This window comes from Triturus cristatus, chromosome 6 (genome assembly GCF_964204655.1).
Source record: "Triturus cristatus chromosome 6, aTriCri1.1, whole genome shotgun sequence".
Classification (NCBI taxonomy): domain Eukaryota; kingdom Metazoa; phylum Chordata; class Amphibia; order Caudata; family Salamandridae; genus Triturus; species Triturus cristatus.
Genome location: NC_140589.1, coordinates 1,378,966,160 through 1,378,984,498, shown reverse-complemented (window position 1 = coordinate 1,378,984,498; position 18,339 = coordinate 1,378,966,160). Strand labels below are relative to the sequence as shown.

At 42.3% G+C, this 18,339-nt stretch overlaps 1 protein-coding gene across 4 annotated transcripts in view; it reads right to left on the bottom strand.

The window, feature by feature from the left end:
* LOC146821434 (uncharacterized) overlaps positions 1–18,339 on the bottom strand; it is an 85,899-nt gene that overhangs the window by 20,565 nt on the left and 46,995 nt on the right. For 3 of the 4 annotated variants that reach the window (XM_085612376.1, XM_085612375.1, XM_085612377.1), the window contains exons 6-7: positions 15,121–15,209; positions 8,316–8,435 (exon numbers count right to left, since the gene is read on the bottom strand). The gene's annotated coding sequence lies outside the window, so the exon portion shown is untranslated. The remainder of the gene's footprint in view (positions 1–8,315; positions 8,436–15,120; positions 15,210–18,339) is intronic. The other variant, XM_085612378.1, reaches the window with a different exon arrangement.

Sequence of the window (18,339 nt, the reverse complement as noted above, 5' to 3'; positions counted from 1 at the left end):
CTCAAATCCCTGCTTCCAGTCCTGGCCAGATGGTGTGATCCTTCCTTGGCAACCTCAGTATGCCTATTATCAATGGCTTTGTCTGGATCTCACACTCTTTATAGCTTAACAAGCTTCCATTTTGCTTGTTTTCCACATTTCTTATTACGTTTTGCAAATCAAGCAATTAGGTCAGCACAGACCATTGGGCCCAATTCTCCAATAATTCTGTGTTTCTCATGCATTTTAGGAGTAAGTCAGGAACACTACCAGAATAAGTCACAGTAAAATCTGTGGGGCAGATTTACAAGGACTGGCGCATCCCTGCATATCAGCAGGGATGCGCCAGTAAAGATGCGACACGCAGGAATACCCTTGTGCCACCACAGATGCGTCGCATTTAGAATGCGACGACCCTGGCGCAAGGATAGTCAGATGCATGTCGCATCTTTTGTCGTAAGGGCGGCGCATTGCTGGAGTCGTGTCGCAAGCGCGACACAACTCCGGCAATGCTCAGGGGCGCCCTATGCCTAACATGCTGTGTCACTCCTTACGCCTGCTTCAAGCAGGTGCAGGGTTTTGATGCAGCATGGACATAAAAGTGACTCAGTGAAATCTTGTAAATTTCACTGCGTCAATTTTACGAGGCTTCCTTGCGACGGAACGCCCACCCTGCATACATTATACCTGACGCAGGTATAATGTAGCGCAGGGCTTTACAACGTGACGCATCTCACTAGATGCGTCACGTTGTAAATCTGTCGCATGGTAGCGCATTGTTTACGACGCCGCTGCGTCACAGAAGGGACGCAACGGTGTCGTAAACATGTCGCAAGGGGCTTGTAAATCTGCCCCTGTGTGTGTACAGCCTATAGTCTTTCATTATCTATAAGCAGTTGAGTTTTGGTGTTGTGGGAACTCTGGAATGGAACTAACCTATTTTCTATCGAAAATGTACCTTCTCAATGTCGAATCCATTGAAGTGATGTCACAATTGATGGTATCATTGGTGGTGTCATTTCTGGTGATATCACTTCCAGGTCACTTCTCAGTATGACAAATTGGACAGCGGGCGTGTCTTATGCCTTGGGCATTCCTCCAAGAAACTTTGGAACTTCGCACTTCTGACCCCCGAAAAAGTTCTAACACACTTTTTTAGCTTGAAAACCACATTGCAATACGACAGACCAAAGAACATAGATTTATTAAGCTATGCAGTCTGATGGAACGCAGGTGTGCCCTAGTAATAAAGTAGAACAAGATTGATTTATCAGTGTTTTGCTCAGTTTGCATCCATGGCATAAGCCCTTGACAAACATGCCCTGTTATTTCTAGATGTCTAATAATGCTGGCAGTACAGCTCGGATAAAAAATGCTCATGCTTTGAATTCCTTGGGAAATTAATTGATGTAAGACAAGCTGACTGCTTGTCAAAACAAGTATCCTGATGACTCAGCTACAAAACCAACAGTTGTTTTTTCTAAACCTGAGACATGCCCAGCATAATTTCACCATTAATTAATTTGCTTCGCGATTCTATTTTCCAATAAAGCCTGCATGTTCCTTCGTCGCATATGTATAGTAAATAGCTAATAATGAACTGAGACTGGTTGATGTTTAAGGATGAAAATATGTTCGAACTAGAGTAAAGTAAAAATAAGAATTGTACCATGCAGGCCCTATTTCTAAATGCATTCCTTATTTTAGCTACCCAGGGCCTCATTAACAGAGGGCTCGAATCACAAAGATTTGATTAGATTGGATTTGCTTGTGACTTGCTCATGACTATAAAAAAAAAAGTTTTCGATGAGTTATTGTGTCTTACTCCTGCCTCGGATGATAGGTGTACATGAATATTCAGACTTGAGACATAAGTGCATTTTTTTGTGAAATGTTCTAGGAGTAAGACATATTTACTTAAGGGACCTACAAGTTAAGTCTTACGCCTAGAAATTCACTGAGTAAGTCACACCTAAGCCTGGAGTAAAAGACCACTACTCACAAGAAACGTTTTGTGCATTAGCCCAGGTGTAAGTCATATCTAATCTTGTAGTAAAGGTTTGTGACTCAGAACCGTCATATTGACGAGTAATTCGAAACTAGTCATGAAGGAAAGCTTTGCAAATCTAACCGATTCCCTTTCACTTACAAAAACTTAATTTCGGAGCGCACATAGTTGAATATGCCATGCCAAATCGAAAATCTTGATAAACATATTCAGGAATTGGGAGCGTTTCAGACCAGTGATTCCACCGACTGCTGAGGAAAAGCTGCTAGGACGGCAGAAATTCAGTAGGTTTAGGGATAGGTGCAGGGAAAGGAGAATGTTAGGAGATAATGGTGTACAGGCAGGTGATGAGGAGGGCAAGGATAACAAGAGGTTGGGGGAAAGAACATGCACAATGCTTGAAATTCTTGAAAAATTAGAATATTATACATGTTTAAAAAGCATTGTGGATGGTTACGCTCACTCAGGCACACACGAAAAGTGAAACTGGCTCACATTAAAGGTAGCAATGGGTTATGTTAGAGCAGCAATAATTTATGGCGCCTTCATACACCATGACCGCCCCTTCGGATTCCCTCACTACCACCGGGCAAAAGTGCCCTTCATCTCTCCAGTCATAAGCTATTACCAAACACAGCCCCCCCCCACCCCAGGTCAGCACCCCCTCCAAAGGTCAGCACCCAGTTCAGCCGCACCGTCGCACTGCCCTAACCCCAGCCCTGTTTTTTTGAGTGTAGAATGTCTTAGAACACCCCATACTTCCTGGCAGTACACAAAACAGATTTCTCTGAATGGAAACATATTTTTCAGGTGCGGTAAAAAAATCCCACAGAAATGTGCCAATGCATGTATCTGTCACACGGATGTCTGAACAATGCCATTAAGAAGAACTACACGAGAATTTACAGTCTGTGTGCTTTCTATGCATACTGTAGGGGATTTCTAGAAATTCCATGAAAGCTGTAAATTTATGAAAACTGTAAAAACACATAAGCAGCACAAAAGTCTTATCCACAGATATCTTTGTACTTCTTACTCACACAATTTTTAAAAACAATAACCTGATATTACGAAGTTTGCGCTATTTGTTCTTGCACAAGTCATTATTGCCCACTTTTTGCTCTCTGGGGCACTTTGGTATTACAGAATGGGCCACAGTTGCTCGAGCAACCCCTTCTGTAATATGGACTGTGCCGGAGTGATCCCAAGAGTCCGGTCCCTCATTTGCATGGCTGCATGACCACATGCAAATGAGGAAAGACTCTGGGCCAGATGTACATAGACTTCCGTTTGCGATTTCCTAATAGCGAATGTTTGCGATCCGCTATTAGGAAATCGCAAACAACTATGTACAACAGTTGTTTGACCCTGTTTGCAACACCCAATTGGTCGCAAGGGACCTGCCTCATTAATATTCATGAGGGAGGTCGCAATTTGGGACCAACTAGGAATGGCCTGCACTCACAGGGATGGTGGCTGATAGGGTCAGCAGACACCATGTCTGTGACTTCTTTTACAATAAAGCAGTTTTCCATTTTGAAATTCAGCCCGTTTTCTTTAAAGGAAAATGGAAGACATTTAAAAAAGAAAAATGAAAAGTTTCCTTTTCATTTTTTAAGATTACTGAATCACAAATAAGGCTTTGTACATTTCAAAATGCTCTTTTCAGGTCACAAACGGCCCAATTCTACGAATCGGGCCATTTGCGAGACGAAAAAAGCGTCATACATCTGGCCCTTTGCCCTGTACATACTAAAGGCAAAGAGGTAGTTAGGAGGAATGGACGCTGCATATGTCGTGGCACACTATTATTGCATCCTCTGGGCGCGTCCCTTTGGAGGAGGGTACAGACATCCTAAAGCCCCTCCTGGCATACTCCAAAGGCAGGTGCAGTCACACTCTGTACATTTCTGTGGAAAGATCTTTGCTCTCCCTTGCACTTGAGGCCAGACCTGATGCCCACAGTGAAAGGCAGACACCGTAAGACAGCCACTCTGCCTTTGACTAAGCCACTGTTGCCAGGGTAGGCATGAGTTTGCCCCTGCTCTGAGAATAGCAAATGTTTTCTTATCAGGCACACAAAACCGCTCTGCACCAGGGACACCTAATTAAAAGTCCACTGCCATGCAGATCGATAATGTGTGTTTTATATGATAAGGGGGAGGGGTTTCAGCATTTCCAAGTACACCGAGACATAGGCAACTTAGAAAATAGAATCCTTCAATGGATCAGTCCTTTCTTAGTCTCATTGCACCTCCATCTCACATATTATTTATTTTTAAACGTTCTTTTTTTTTATCTCTAGATAGTTAACTCTGCATTAAAGCTGAAATGTATCTATCTTGCTTTGCACATTTATCTAAGCACATATGTGAAAAGAACAACCAATTTAACGAACGAAAAAAATCTAATTTCCATTTTGCTGGTAACTATCGCCGCTCTGAAGCGGACTTGTTTCCTTCCAATAGCAAGAAATGCATGCCACAAGGAAAAAACATTTGGAGGAATTTAAAATATTTAGATCAGGTAAAGTTTGACTCGAATGTCTGCGCGGATGTCAAACAATTTAATTAAGGATGGTATGTTCTTATCTATTGGGAAGGTACCTGATGTGGAATTCATTTTGCAAATATGTAATCTGCAATGCATATCAACTCCTCGAGATACTCCAAATACAATCAGATAAGACTACACCAAGCTGTCTGCGTTTGAAATTGTTTAGTTCACGGAATGGGGCCAGTCAGGTCTTGAAATATCCATTAAAGAGACCGCATAATTATGAATAAAATCTAAAAGTGTATAAATCATGAATCTGGTTCACAAAAACATTAGCAATCTACAATTAAATGTATGTGTGGGTGGAAGCTCGGCCTGTTTGCATAATTCACAAAATCCACCACTGGAACAGTTCAAGTGTATGCCTGCTGTAAGAAACCGCAGTCAATTTGATAAAGGGTATTTTTCCTCATGTAAAAAAAAATATTTTAACTTTTGAAATATTTTTCTTTTGGTTGAAAATATGTTTCCCTTACATGTTTTTCTCTGTAAAAATGGGGTATAAGGAGCATTTTGAACATTTTTTAGCAGCATGTCCATTGACATTATCATACAAGTGAAGCTTTGGGGTTCTTACACCGTCAGAAATGCAATTGAACGTGAGAGTTGAATACCCATTGAGGTAAATTGACAACTCCTCTTACCCACACATGAAAACGCCCGAGAGTACATCTTCGGCTACATTTACGAGTGTGTAAGTCAGACACACATACACTCTTATTTTCAAAGATTGCCACATGTACTAACACATTGTAAATCAGGTGAAACTTACACATGCATAGGAGTCCCCTTTACCTAAGTATAAGTCTGACTACACCTGACAATATCCTTTAACATCAAAGGTGTTACTTTGTAAAAACCGAAGGTTTAAGTCATATTGCCGGCGCTTAATGTGAGCTGGTAGTGGCCAGAGGGGACACCTGCACTCATTTTTGTGGCCTAGCAAGAGGATAGTGGTTCCATTAGTGCAGAGGAACTTCCTGTTGTCACTTGTCCATGGGCTGCCCTTAGCAGAATACTTGTACACCGAGTGTGTCCATGCGCTTTCCACTGGCTACCAATCCTGAATACTTGGATCCAGGGAGTATATCCTCAAGCTTAACATACTGCCATAGTGGGGAAGGCTCCAGCATCTCTTCGGGCAGGCACTCTCTTCCCATTGATACTATGGGCCATATTTAACAAAAAGTAATGCAGTGTAGCACAAATCACTGCGTTGAGTTACACTGCCCCAAGGAGGCGTTCCATGGGCATTGCATGGGTGTTCCCTTGCAACACCCATGGATTTTGCCACATTCCCAGACTGGCCATTACTCATAGACCCGAGAATGTGCCAAAAGGCTATGCCTTCCAAGGTGAGGCGTAACAATGAGAAAAAATATTTTTTCTGCATTCTGCAGCACACATAGAAAAAGGAAAATGCCTCAGGGGATTGCTTTTGTATGGGAAGGTGCAGCACAGGCACGTTTGCATCATAGAGCAAGGGTGCCTGCATTGGTGCAAGACAGCCCATTGGGCGCCAGCGATGGTTAAAGGCAGTAAAGCGCCATATTGTGATAAATACAGTGCATTCCTGCTCTTGTGCGCTGCTTTACAGGGAAAGGGCAGGAATGCACCGTATATATCACAATACGGCGCTTTACTGTCTTTAAACATCGCTGGCGACCAATGGGCAGTCTTGCACCAATGCAGGCACCCTTGCTCTATGATGCAAAAGTGCCTGCGCTGCACCTTCCTGTACAAAAGCAATCCCCTGAGGCATTTTCCTTTTTCTATGTGTGCTGCAGAATGCAGAAAAAAGATGTTTCTCATTGTTACGCCTCACCTTGGAAGGCATAGCATTTTGGCACATTCTCAGGTCTATGAGTAATGGCAAGTCTGGGAATGTGTCAAATTAAAACAATTGTTTTCCACGTTTTCTGTGCCATCATGTATACATTGATGGAATATCATTTTCAAGTTTTCTCTGCAATTTCATTTAAGAAGTTTACGCAAAAGTTTTAACCAACGGGGTTCTCTGAAAGATAGTAGACTTCTATGCAAACGTTGTTGGCATTGTTGTGAATCAGAACCCCACCAGGATCAGCCTGTATGCTGCTCAGCCCATGTCCAACTGTTGCATCACCTCTCTGTGTCCCAACATTCCGAGGCACATCAAGACTACAACATTCTATTGGGCACAGAGCACAGGCACTGGGCTGAGCAGGAGGAGAATAATACTAAACCTTACAAACGCAGGATACTACAACAGTAGACTTCTATGCAAACGTTGTTGGCATTTTAGACATTTACACAAACATTTGCGGTAACCAAAAAGGTATAACCATAACATCTGGAGCAGTGCACCTATATAAGCATCCTGTATCTCTGTGGGGGACTGATTTTTTAGGTGATAGAGAGCAAAGAACCCACAGAAGCTCTGAACCTGACATGCTGCATTTTTAAACAAGATCCCTTCTGCTCTCTGTAAGAAGGTATAAAGGGATGTAGGAATTTGTTATAAATGTCTTTTCCTTCCTTATTATTGCTATGTTGTGTAGTAATTTAGGATAAGATAAAGTACTATCGGCCTGATTACAAACTGCACTTTGTAGTACATTTTGCAGTACTACAATAGAACTATGATACTTGCTAAAACTGCTATTCACAAACTTCACTTTTATAGTAACTTACACTTTTGAGTATGTTTACTACTTTTCAATCTTCACAAACTGCACTTGTTTTGTAGTAACTTACACTTTTGAAGTAAGTCATCAACTCCATTAATTTCTGTGGGAGGGTGTTGCAGTACCATTGGTTGGCCTTGTGTACCCCTGGATTTACCGTAGAAGTGTAAGTTACTACAAAAGTGTAAGTTACTGAAAAGTTGGAGACTTACTCAAAAGTGTAAGTTGCCTTTGTGGAACAGGCCTTATTTGTTTTCTTTGCTCAGTGCTTATTATTGTATCCCATTTTGGCTTCAGCCTTTTTGGCAATGAATATTCTCTGTCATTTAAAAATAAATTAATGTATTATATAACAGACAACTATAATTTAGAAAGTGTAAGAACTATAGTAGCACATTCTTTTGTGTGCGGAGTTCACTCTACATCAGACTAAATGCTATGATCAGGACTGATGCCTAATACTTTACTCTGAACCACAGATATTCAGTGCCAGAGAAGGCAGGAAATGTCCATTAGCCAACCTTGTTTCGCTTGCACCATGGGGTTCTGGTAAGTGTTAGGAAGTATGGGGGTATGAAGGGATGGAGGGAGATCACTGTCCAGCATTAGAGATGGGCTGCTACTGAGCACTGCCACTGACTATTTTTGTTGTGCATCTGATTGGTCTAAGTAAATGTATACACCACACAGATGTGCTGCCATAGGAATTAGAGTCATTTTTCAACTAAGCATGGCTCTAAGATTTTTCTTTATGCTTCTTCAAGAAGAGTAAAAGTGAATATTCCCTAAGCCTCAGATGGCATGAATGAAGATCTGAGGATGGGCCCTGCACAGCTCATCCTAATGATCTTGGATTTAATGCCGCGTGGGACAGAGCCCAGCTAGCCTCTCACCACTCAGTGCATGGGCAATGGATCTTGTGGTGCAGCAGTGCCTGTGAATATTAAAGGGGTGAATGTGGCAATCTCCTCCATGTTCACGAGTGGCTTGCCATTCAATATTGTACTCTGAAAAAGTCTTCTTAACTTTTATGAACAATGCACACATTCTATGCTGTGAACAAAAGCATGACAGCACGTATCTGCAATACTCATGTTTGAACATACCTTTGCCGATCTTAAGCGGGATCCTTACTATAGGAGATATTTGGATGTTTGTTCCGTTCCTGGCTCGGATCAAGTGGGTTGCAGTTCTGTTGGAGAAGGTTGACTTTTCTATTGAAGATGCTCAAAACACAAAGCAAAGCAATGACATTAATCTTACTGTGCAACTGTGCACCAGCTACTAATCTCAATGGTAGGTCACATGCTAACCCTCCACAGCTGCGTGCTGTAGTTATGCCCGCTTCCCAGTGACAATCAATAGAAGAACCAACCGCTTTGTGGTTATTTTTGTAATATTTTGCCCAAGAATGAACACACAAATTTTAACTCTGGACCTTCTACATTTTCAGGCGAGTGACTGTAGCCAAAGATGTGGCATTAGGGCATAACCTGTAGACAGTGTACCTTCATAAAGGATTCTGCCAGGCAAGAAGCTGTTAAAGATGGAACAATTACATGCACATATGACCCTTATTTGGCTGTCAGCTTGATGTAGTTGAGATGCTTTGACTGTGATAAAATTTGAATTGCAGGTATTATCATGCGCCCTAAGATATATTTTGACAAAAAGTGGAAAAAAACACCTCCACTGTAAAAATGTGCGGTAGACAAAATGCATTGGTAATGACAAGCAGCGATCCACCCCCAACCATATCAAGGGATATTTCACACTAAACCAAGGGCAAAGGAAGAAATTGTATAAATGCACATTTTCTCGTTTAAAAGTTCATGGACATCTTGAAAAGTCCATAAATAATTTAAGTGTTTAGAGACATTGGGATTTAAAACATGGGAAGCCAAAAACCCATAGATTGAACAATGGGAATCAGTTAATTTTTGATTACTCTGACCAATTAGTCTGTACTGCGGCCATGTCTGCCGTAATCTTAATGAAGATGATTGGTAGGCTAACCTTATGCATCACTCCAAGGACTGTAGAGTCAATGACTCAGCATATACAGATGCGGCCGCTTGTGTTGTGACATTTTATTGACCTCTTGTATTGCAATCTTGCAGAGTTTGCAGCTTTTGTTGGTAATCTGGGGAACCGTGCTGCTTTTGAAACAAGAGGCTGCCTTGTTGCTGCATCCATGTCTGGGATTTTTTTTATCACTGTCACTATTTGGTAGACCACTCACACAAATGCAGAACATTGGAAAGGGCATATGTATGTATTGTGAGAGCATATCATCTGAAAATTAAAGAAATTCACTTAAAGGCACTGGCTGACTGGATATTTTGGTTACAGGCTTAGCAGAAGTGTTGGAGCATATTATTAATACTGTAGCGTGTACCATGTTTGGTGGTGGTGCCTAGTGTGGTTCAACCTTACATGGTGATTCCATTGCACATACGTTGATTGGGATGTGCTAATTTGTACTGGGAAATATGTTGGAGGTGGTGAGCAAGACAAACAGAGGTTGACGCTGTTCCGACTGCTTCTGTTTATCAATAAGCATTATTTATAGACTTGGACTGTGTTGGAACATCACTACAAATTCTATCTAACAAATTCTTTCACAATGGTTTAGTTGGGTGGGAGCACAGTTCCCTACATAAGATTAATGTTTCAAAGTACTGCTCATGACCTCAAACATTATATCACAGATAACATAAATACGTAGTTAATAACTCCAATGTCACCATCACAAATAGTATCTCTAACTACACCCTAAACATCATTACTGATAACATCACAAACAAAATCACAATTCCAAAGTCCAAACCTGATGGTCATATGAAGACTGGAGGACCACTTTAACATGTAGAAAGTTGTGACTGCCAGGAGAACATATTGAGATAAGTAGGTAAACCAAAAACCTTTAGAGTTTGGAGAGTGAAGGTGCATAGGCTTGCTCATGGCTCACAAAGTGGGAAATGTGCAGTGCAAGGGTTTGATAAGATACTGACACAAGAGACATCAGAAGCAACGCAATGCCAACCTGACCACATAGAGATATCATAGCTGCCAAAGTACAAAAAACCTACAGCATGGCAGCAGTTGCTTTCTGATTTTGTAAAGCTAGGCTATGAGTGAGCTACATGGTGTATCCGCTGGTACAGGGCCGGCTTTAGCGCTGGTGGCCCCCGGTGTGACAATTATTTTTGGTTCTCCCACACCCCATGACCTCCTTCTCGGATTCTCTCACTACCACCGGGCAAAAGTGTTCCTCATCTCTCCAATCTTAAGTTATTAGTAAACACAGTGCCCCCCCCTGAGGTCATCACCCCCCTCTACAGGTTAGTGCCAAGTGCGGCGGCACAGGCTGCACTGCCCTAAAGCTGGCCCGGAGTTGGGATGTTTGCTACTATCGGGAAATAGAGAGGATAAGGTTACAAAACCTAGCAGTGGCAAGTAGTGTTTTAGAGACTGATGAGCCATAGATTAATGCAGTGTCAATTAGGACAGACAAAAACAGTATGGATTTTTTATATTAACGATTTGCTGACCTAGTGAGGTGAGTGGGTGTGATGTTTGAAACTAAGTATGTAGGTGTGGATCTTTTAGATGTGTACTGGGCTAAGGAGTGCATTAGAAAGAATCTAGGAGAGCGAGGCAGATAGACAGCAGATAAGTAGTAGAGGGTCTTCCTTGACAAATAGGAGCCAACTTAATAAATAAGAATGTGTAGAGCTGTGGAACAACGCAGAACTCTTGAAGGATAGGAAGCTGCTGAGAAGTGGCATGTAGTATTTGAGACTGCAGTTTTGAGAGTTGTGTAAACCCATGCATCAAAAGCAGCTGCGGCTCGGGCAGGTAAGAGCGGTGAGGCCGGGTGGGGGGGAGATGTCGGCGGATGATGTTGAGGGAAAAATAAATAATTCATTAATTTTCACTCGTCATCATCCATCGAAATCCCCTCCACCTGGCCCCACCGCTCTTACCTGCAAGGGCTGCGGCTGATCAAAAGTATGACTTATCCTCAATTATGTCTGGAATTATTTTTACCTTTCTGGTCCTGCTTCTACACATGAGGATAAGGTTAGTTCATGAGCAAAACAATTTCAAATATGGTCTTTTCCCATCAAGATATAAATATTTAATTACGTGACAGTTAACCAATAAAATATCCTAAGAGGTCACAATTAAAAGTAGCATAACGTTCACCATTGCTTAACAGAGTATAGTAGCGGCACAACATTATTAGTATTGAAGAGAACAAAATTAGGTCAAACCATAATATAATATGAAGCATCGAATAGCTATTCCAAAAGATGCATTGGATACCTATTCCATAAGATGAATAGATTATAAAGAATAGTAATAGCATGTGTTAGCAAAGTTACAATTCCTTACCTTCTTGCTGCCGACAGATAATTAGCAATACACAATTGAACCCATGGAAAGGTTGACATAGTGCAGAGTTTTATAGCATCATCTGAGGGTTTAATGTGAGGCTGCTTAAAATTGCCAATAGGCATTTTTAACCAATGAGAGACAATCGGACAATGGAAGAACATCTGACTAGGTATTCCTAGCAATAGCGAGTCTTTTTGAAGAAAATCACCCTTATTCCATCCAATTTGTTCTGCCAACCAAGGAGATTAAGCCAAGCTGAATCATGACATAAAATGTTCTCAGCTTGTTTTGTTTTTATGTAGGAAATTCCCATAATTTTGTTGTTTTAATAGTTGACTCTTTTCCACTTTTGAGCATGATCTCCCCAATGTTTTCTTGATATTGAAGGTCTTAGATTGCTGACCTATTTTGACTCAAAGCTCTGGAAGGCTTCTAAACAACTTCCAGTGCATGTGGACTGACCCCTAAATAAGGGGATAATTGGCTTTTTCTATGACCTTTAGGTAAGGCTGAAGTAGTGCTGCACAGAAAGCAGCTCTAGTGGCAGACAAGTCAGATGCCACATGTAGGCCCAAGTAGCAGAAATCAAAAGTGCTTTCTTATTGTGCAGGCTAAAATAGCCGCTCTTATTTATAAAAGGTTGCTTTCACCATAAGAACTTGTTTCAAAATAATGATTTGGGAACACCCTGAAAACTCCATCTTTGCCACATGTACCTACATATGGCAAATGTAATTTATTGGTGAATGTAGATTTGCAGTAATCATGTCTCAAATATGATTTCCATTAAGGTGAAAGATTGCTGACACAGGGATGGGGTGTATCTTGGTTGCTAAGGCAGCCAATGGCTAATACAGCAAGCATGATATGTGGCCTTTCTTCAGCCTTGAAAGGAAACTTTGTGACGTGAGGGTGTACCAGGGTCTTTGGTCTCCTAAAAATAGTCAGGATGAGCTGGCATTCCCTTTCACATTTCAGAGACCAGAGTCCAATTATTTAGGTCTCTCTAGAGACCTTTTGTCTTTTTGAGCAAAACAGGGCAATAGCTGAGCATCTGACGTAATTTAATAGGCTTCAGAAGTATCAGCATTGACCAAGTTACTCCCACAAATGCGGACACCCATGCCATGGGAATCATGACATTATTTGAATTTGATGAAGGAGGCAGGGGACTTACAACGAGTCTTTGGAACAAGTAGGCAGATAAGCTTAGCTGTTGCCCCCTATAAGGAGAAGTACTAGTGGAAACTCCTCATTTCTGATTTGTAGTACTTGTTACTCATGGAATTACAGTACTGATATGGGGACAGCCAGCTGAGTTGGTCCATAGAAGAGCAGACTACTGAGACTGCTCAAATACTAAGCTTTGGGGGTTTATTTCTTCAGAACAAAAGAGTATTAGTGGGTTGAAAGAACATAATGGCCTACTCGGCATTCAATTTTGACAAAAATGCATCCACCACAAAGGTAGATTCACTTTCATCAGAATGATGTCTGCCAGTAAGGTGTGACCTTCAAATAGGCTATCCACTGTGGATCTTTAAATAGGCTATCTATTGAAAAGTAAAAAATGTATTTTCATATCCAGTCTTACTTCATCAGCAACCACCAACACTAAAGTGTCCAGAATATCTCTTTAGCATCCAGCTTTGTTACAAACCCTTTTGAAACATCATTGACTAACAATACAATGGGCGCTCCTATGCGAGTAAGGTGGAGGTGAGGGCCTTTGCTGAAATTATCCACTTGAGGCTAAAAACGTTATCGGTACCATGGTCAGTAAGACAATTGTCAGGTGGATTACTGCAGTGTTTGAAACCCTCCTCTCCCACCTCAAGTTGGAGACAGGGCAGGAGTTAAATGAGACCACCCTTTGGGGGGAGAAAAGGGATTAAAAGGGGGTAGAAAAGAAGAATACGTTGGAGAAGGTGAGGGTAGGAAGGTGGAAGTATAGGCAGTTCTACTTTCCTACGCTATTTCCCATTGGCAGATACACAACACCAAGCCTGCTTAATCTCTTATGCCCACTCCTTCCCATAGAAGCCCACAATGGTCATCCTTCACAAAACTAGCTTTTTCAGATCTCTCCAACATACTCAGCTCCCTCAAAGCCACTTATGAAGAGGGTGTTTTACCCTCATTCTTCCTCAAAGCTCTCTCTGGGCGTGTTCTCCCACCTCTACTTACCATTGTTAATGCCACTATCACTCAAGGAATCTTCCCAGAAGATCTCAAGTTAGCCCAGATCCTTCCACTCTTAAGGAAACCTGCACCTGCCAACTTCACCAACTACAGGCCAATCACTCACCTATCATTTATCAGCATGATCATCCTGACCACAGATGAAGATGAGTTTTGTCTCTTGTAATTGCTGCTTCCTTCAAAACAGTCGACCATCCTACCCTCATATGGATGCTGGAGTCTCGAATGGGATTCACTAGCGAACTTCATTCAGTTCCTTTCCACCTGACAACAAGTTTGTTCACAGGTCCTAAAAGATCCCGATTACCTGCAGACTCCTACTGTCCTCTGTCACCTTCAACCACTACATGGGTTACTTGGTGCTCTACTCACAGATAACAGCATCAACATTCACCTATACAGCTATGATAAACAACACTTCTTTAAAGTCTCGTCTGCTTCAGACAGCCAATGCTCCAAACTTTGCCTGCACATCATCCAGACCTGGATGCCCACCTGAAGCTCAACCCAAACAAGACAAAATTACTGGTATTTGCCAGGAAGAATAAACAAGAAACTGTTGGCTCAATGGCATGAAACTTGACTGTTTCAACCCCCAACTTTCACTAAATGCCAAGTCACTCGGATTTATCCTGGACATGCCCCTCACCCTCAAGGAACACATTTCCAAAAATACACAAAGTTGGTCTGGTACCAGCTCTCTCTTCTGAAGAAAGGGAATCCGCTTCTACCAGAAAGCAACTTCATGCTGCTGCATGACCTCTCAGACTCTGCACTGGCTCCCTTTAAAGTCATCCTTCATCCTGCAGCATGTCTCTTCCAGGGCCTGAAGGAATATGATTTAATTACCCCCAACCCGATGGAACTCCAGTAGCTGCCCTTGACCAACCTGCAACATCTTCATAACCAGCTGCATCATTTGCAAAGCCATCACGATCAACATTCCCGCTTATCTTGCAGACTAGCTTCCCATATATGGTGATTCTCGGCACACCAGCAGCCAGGGCGCCAAGAGATTGCATACTAAGAAGTGTGAAAAAGGCAAAGAATACATGTCAGCAGACCGTTACCATATATGCATCCTGGTTCTGGAACATTATACCCTTATCCATCAGAATTGCCCTGGCACGCTACATCACAATACATGAACCATCCACAAACCAGCTACCTCTCTTATCACTTGTTGAAATGATGCTTGTCTTTGCCCTTGTACAGCACTTCATTGCCTTTGTGCTAGGTTTGGGCTACAGAAATGTCACATACATATGTAGAAACAAACATTCATTAATTTGAAAACGCGCTTACTCTTCGCCTTCTTTCCCTCCATCCTCCGAACTGCTTGGCTCCTTCTCTCTCCAATAACAGGGCAACTTTTATGATTGCGCAATGTTCTTCTTCAGTAGGGAGATGGTGAAAACGACCAAGTAGTAAGGGAGAGAAAACAGGTGTCAGTGTTATCAATCAAGATTTTGTCAGGCATCAAATAACAATAGCAGATTGATTGCATTCCAAAGAATGTGATTGGCTTTCACATGTCAGCATTCAAATTCATGCACTGCTTTGTATCAGAATTTAGCATGCAAGCCTGTAAACTCCTAGTCAGTGGCAAAGCAATGATTCTTTCAGATTAAGATTGCAACAAACATTAACCATTCTTCATAACGGAAATATTGCATTAGAAGAGGTGCTGGTGAACAGGAGCTATCGGTAAAGATACATTTGTCGAAAAGCTGTTTGGATGGCATTTGTGTTTGAAGATCTCAGACTGCTGAAACTCTCCAAGCAATTGTGAGATTGCTTTGATGCCATCACAGTTGCCTGCAGAGATTTCCCTGTCAGAGATGTAATTATTCTTGTAGCTGTATTTGCTGGCAGTGAGCTGAACCTTGGTTTTAAAAAGAAACAAGCTTTAAGTTTTGAATAGTGAAATCATAAAAATGCACAGCAAAATGATGTAAGTAAATCCTCTGTAAAAAGTCTTTAAGTTGGTGTGCATACACAGGGGCAGATTTACAAGCCCCTTGTGCCTCATTTACGCCGCCATTGCGTCACTTTTGTGATGCAGCGGCGGCGCAAATCCTGCGCCATGGTGCGGGGTACTTACAACGTGACGCATCTGGGAGATGCGTCACGTTGTAAAGCCCTGCGCCACATGTAGGCGTTCCTGCGCAGGGGGGGCGTTCCAGCGCAGGAACGTCTCCTAAAAGTGGCTGAGTGAAATCTACAAGATTTCACTCAGTCACTTTTAGGCCCATGCTGCGTCAAAACCCTGCGCCTGCCTGAAGCAGGCGTAAGGATTGATGCAGCATTAACAAGATAGGCCCCCCCAGAGCATTGCTTGAGCTGCGTCACGCTTGCGACGCAACTCCAGCAATGCGCCACTCTTACGGCACAGATGCGTCACGCATCTGTGCCGTTTTTGTCCCATGGTGCGCCGCATTGCAAAGGCGGCGCATCCATGGTGGCGGAGCCGTGGCGCACAATAACTGGCGCATCCCTGCTGATATGCAGGGATGCACCAGTTATTGTAAATATGCCCTGCAATCTTTACAGGCAAAGCAAATGTCAATGTCACAAGATGCACACCTGGTTATGTGCTTAATTGTATTAAACACTTCTACCCATAGTAGGTCTGGTGGGTAAAAAGCTGCTCACTTCGTTGTATTGACATTTTCTCCTGATAACTACAGATCCTGTATGCTCTCGTACCTGAAGCTTGATTTACTATGAAAGATTGTGCACCAGTGTCACTGTTACCTACGCCTACGCTACGTCAGTAAGGTGGTGCAATCTTAAGGAAACAATACATCAAGGATTTTTCCAGGTGTAAATCACTGTTACTACTATAAAAAGTCATAAACGTTATGCAAGTTTATTGCAAAAAAGGGGTAGGTGCAAGCACTGCTTTGTGCCTAAAGTAGTCATGTGTGCATAAAGTACAGATATAGGGACTAATCCACAAACAAGTGTAATAGTACGCACAGAGATTTCTTTAAATGTACATTTACACTTTTTGGAAATGTCTAATCCTTTCCTGGTGTATACAGGTGTCAATCATAGTTTTCAGTGTTTACTCCAGGAAAATACATGTAAATGTTTAGGTGAAGGCACTTTCCCGATACAGAACTGTTCACGAAGTGCAATTCCGAATTGGGAAAAACCAGTACAGATATAAAACGGCAAGTTTGCTATTTTTTTTTGCTATCGAAAAAATATTTTTCCAAAGGAGAAACACTTTCCCTATCCCCTGATAAGGGATTCACTGCAGGAGCAAATCTTCGATAATTACCAGGGTGGGAAAGAATCACAGAGTGGTTTATGAATGCTCCCAAAATGATGAGTATGTGGTTAGTCACAAACTCAAAATGTTAACCATAGCTTGGAACCTAATTTACACTTCTGACATTCCCAGAGGTGGGTCAGGGAAATAGCACACAGATGTGATGAAAACTAACTGGGGTGTAACTTAGTGAGCATTCACAAATGTAATTCCTTATCACACACTTAACAGCATGACCAAGTTACTTCTTAAAGACTTAGGTGGATGTTCTGGGGAAAGAAAAAGATCCCCTATATAGCTCTGGAAAGTGTGCACCCCTGCCTCGAGTTCATCATAGCACGCCGTGAATTGTTTACCCCCACTTCAGCACACATGACAAATGGAAGCATTTTTGTGACACTGAGGGGGGCTCTGTGGTCTGAAGGGGCACACCATGTCAATCCTCTTTACAGAGTATGACTACGGTCAGGTCGCCGGAATGTTGAGTACGGACAGTGGTGGCAGCAACACTGTTTCTTGCGGCAAGGCAGTCCTTTTTCACTGTACATACCAGGGAGAGTCACCTGCTGGCATCTTCAACCATTTTAAATTGGTTTGCAAATCCACTGCAAATGGGTCCGTTGTCCACTCATGTGCAAACTGTGGAGTGTGGATGACCCATGCATATATCTTTCTCTGGGTAAATAGGATGCCTGTGTGGAGTGTGTGTGACAAATGAGTACAGCCACACTGGAATCAATTTTTATTTGCAACATCCAAGCGGTACCTAATCTGGAGAGTTTGGGAGGGTTCAACAGAAGATGTGGCTTGTTCGACCCTTCCAGGACATATAGGGATTGTTTATTGTTTGTAGAGGAAGAGACGCTTGGGTGTGGAGAAGACTAGAACAGGAGACAGAGGTCCCCTTTGAAGCTAAGGGAGTTTCCCCTGCCCTCTTCTGGCCATAGTTCACTGCGAGGCCAACCTCCCACAGCTTGTAAGTAGATAAGTGGGACAACCTCCACTTCTTTTGTACCCTGTTTGGGATCTCTCCTTATAGGAGACTCCAAGTTACACCACAATTTCCATCTAGCACCTTGCGACCAAGCCCCTGGCTGAATCTGTTAGCGGAGAATAAATATCAGAACTACCCAGATGGTCTTCAAGCTGACTATCTTAAAAAACAACTCCTGTCTGCAAGTGCACTATACAGAAAGAGCAGAAATATCAAACCACAGTGCCAGGATGTCCCTATCAGGAATCTG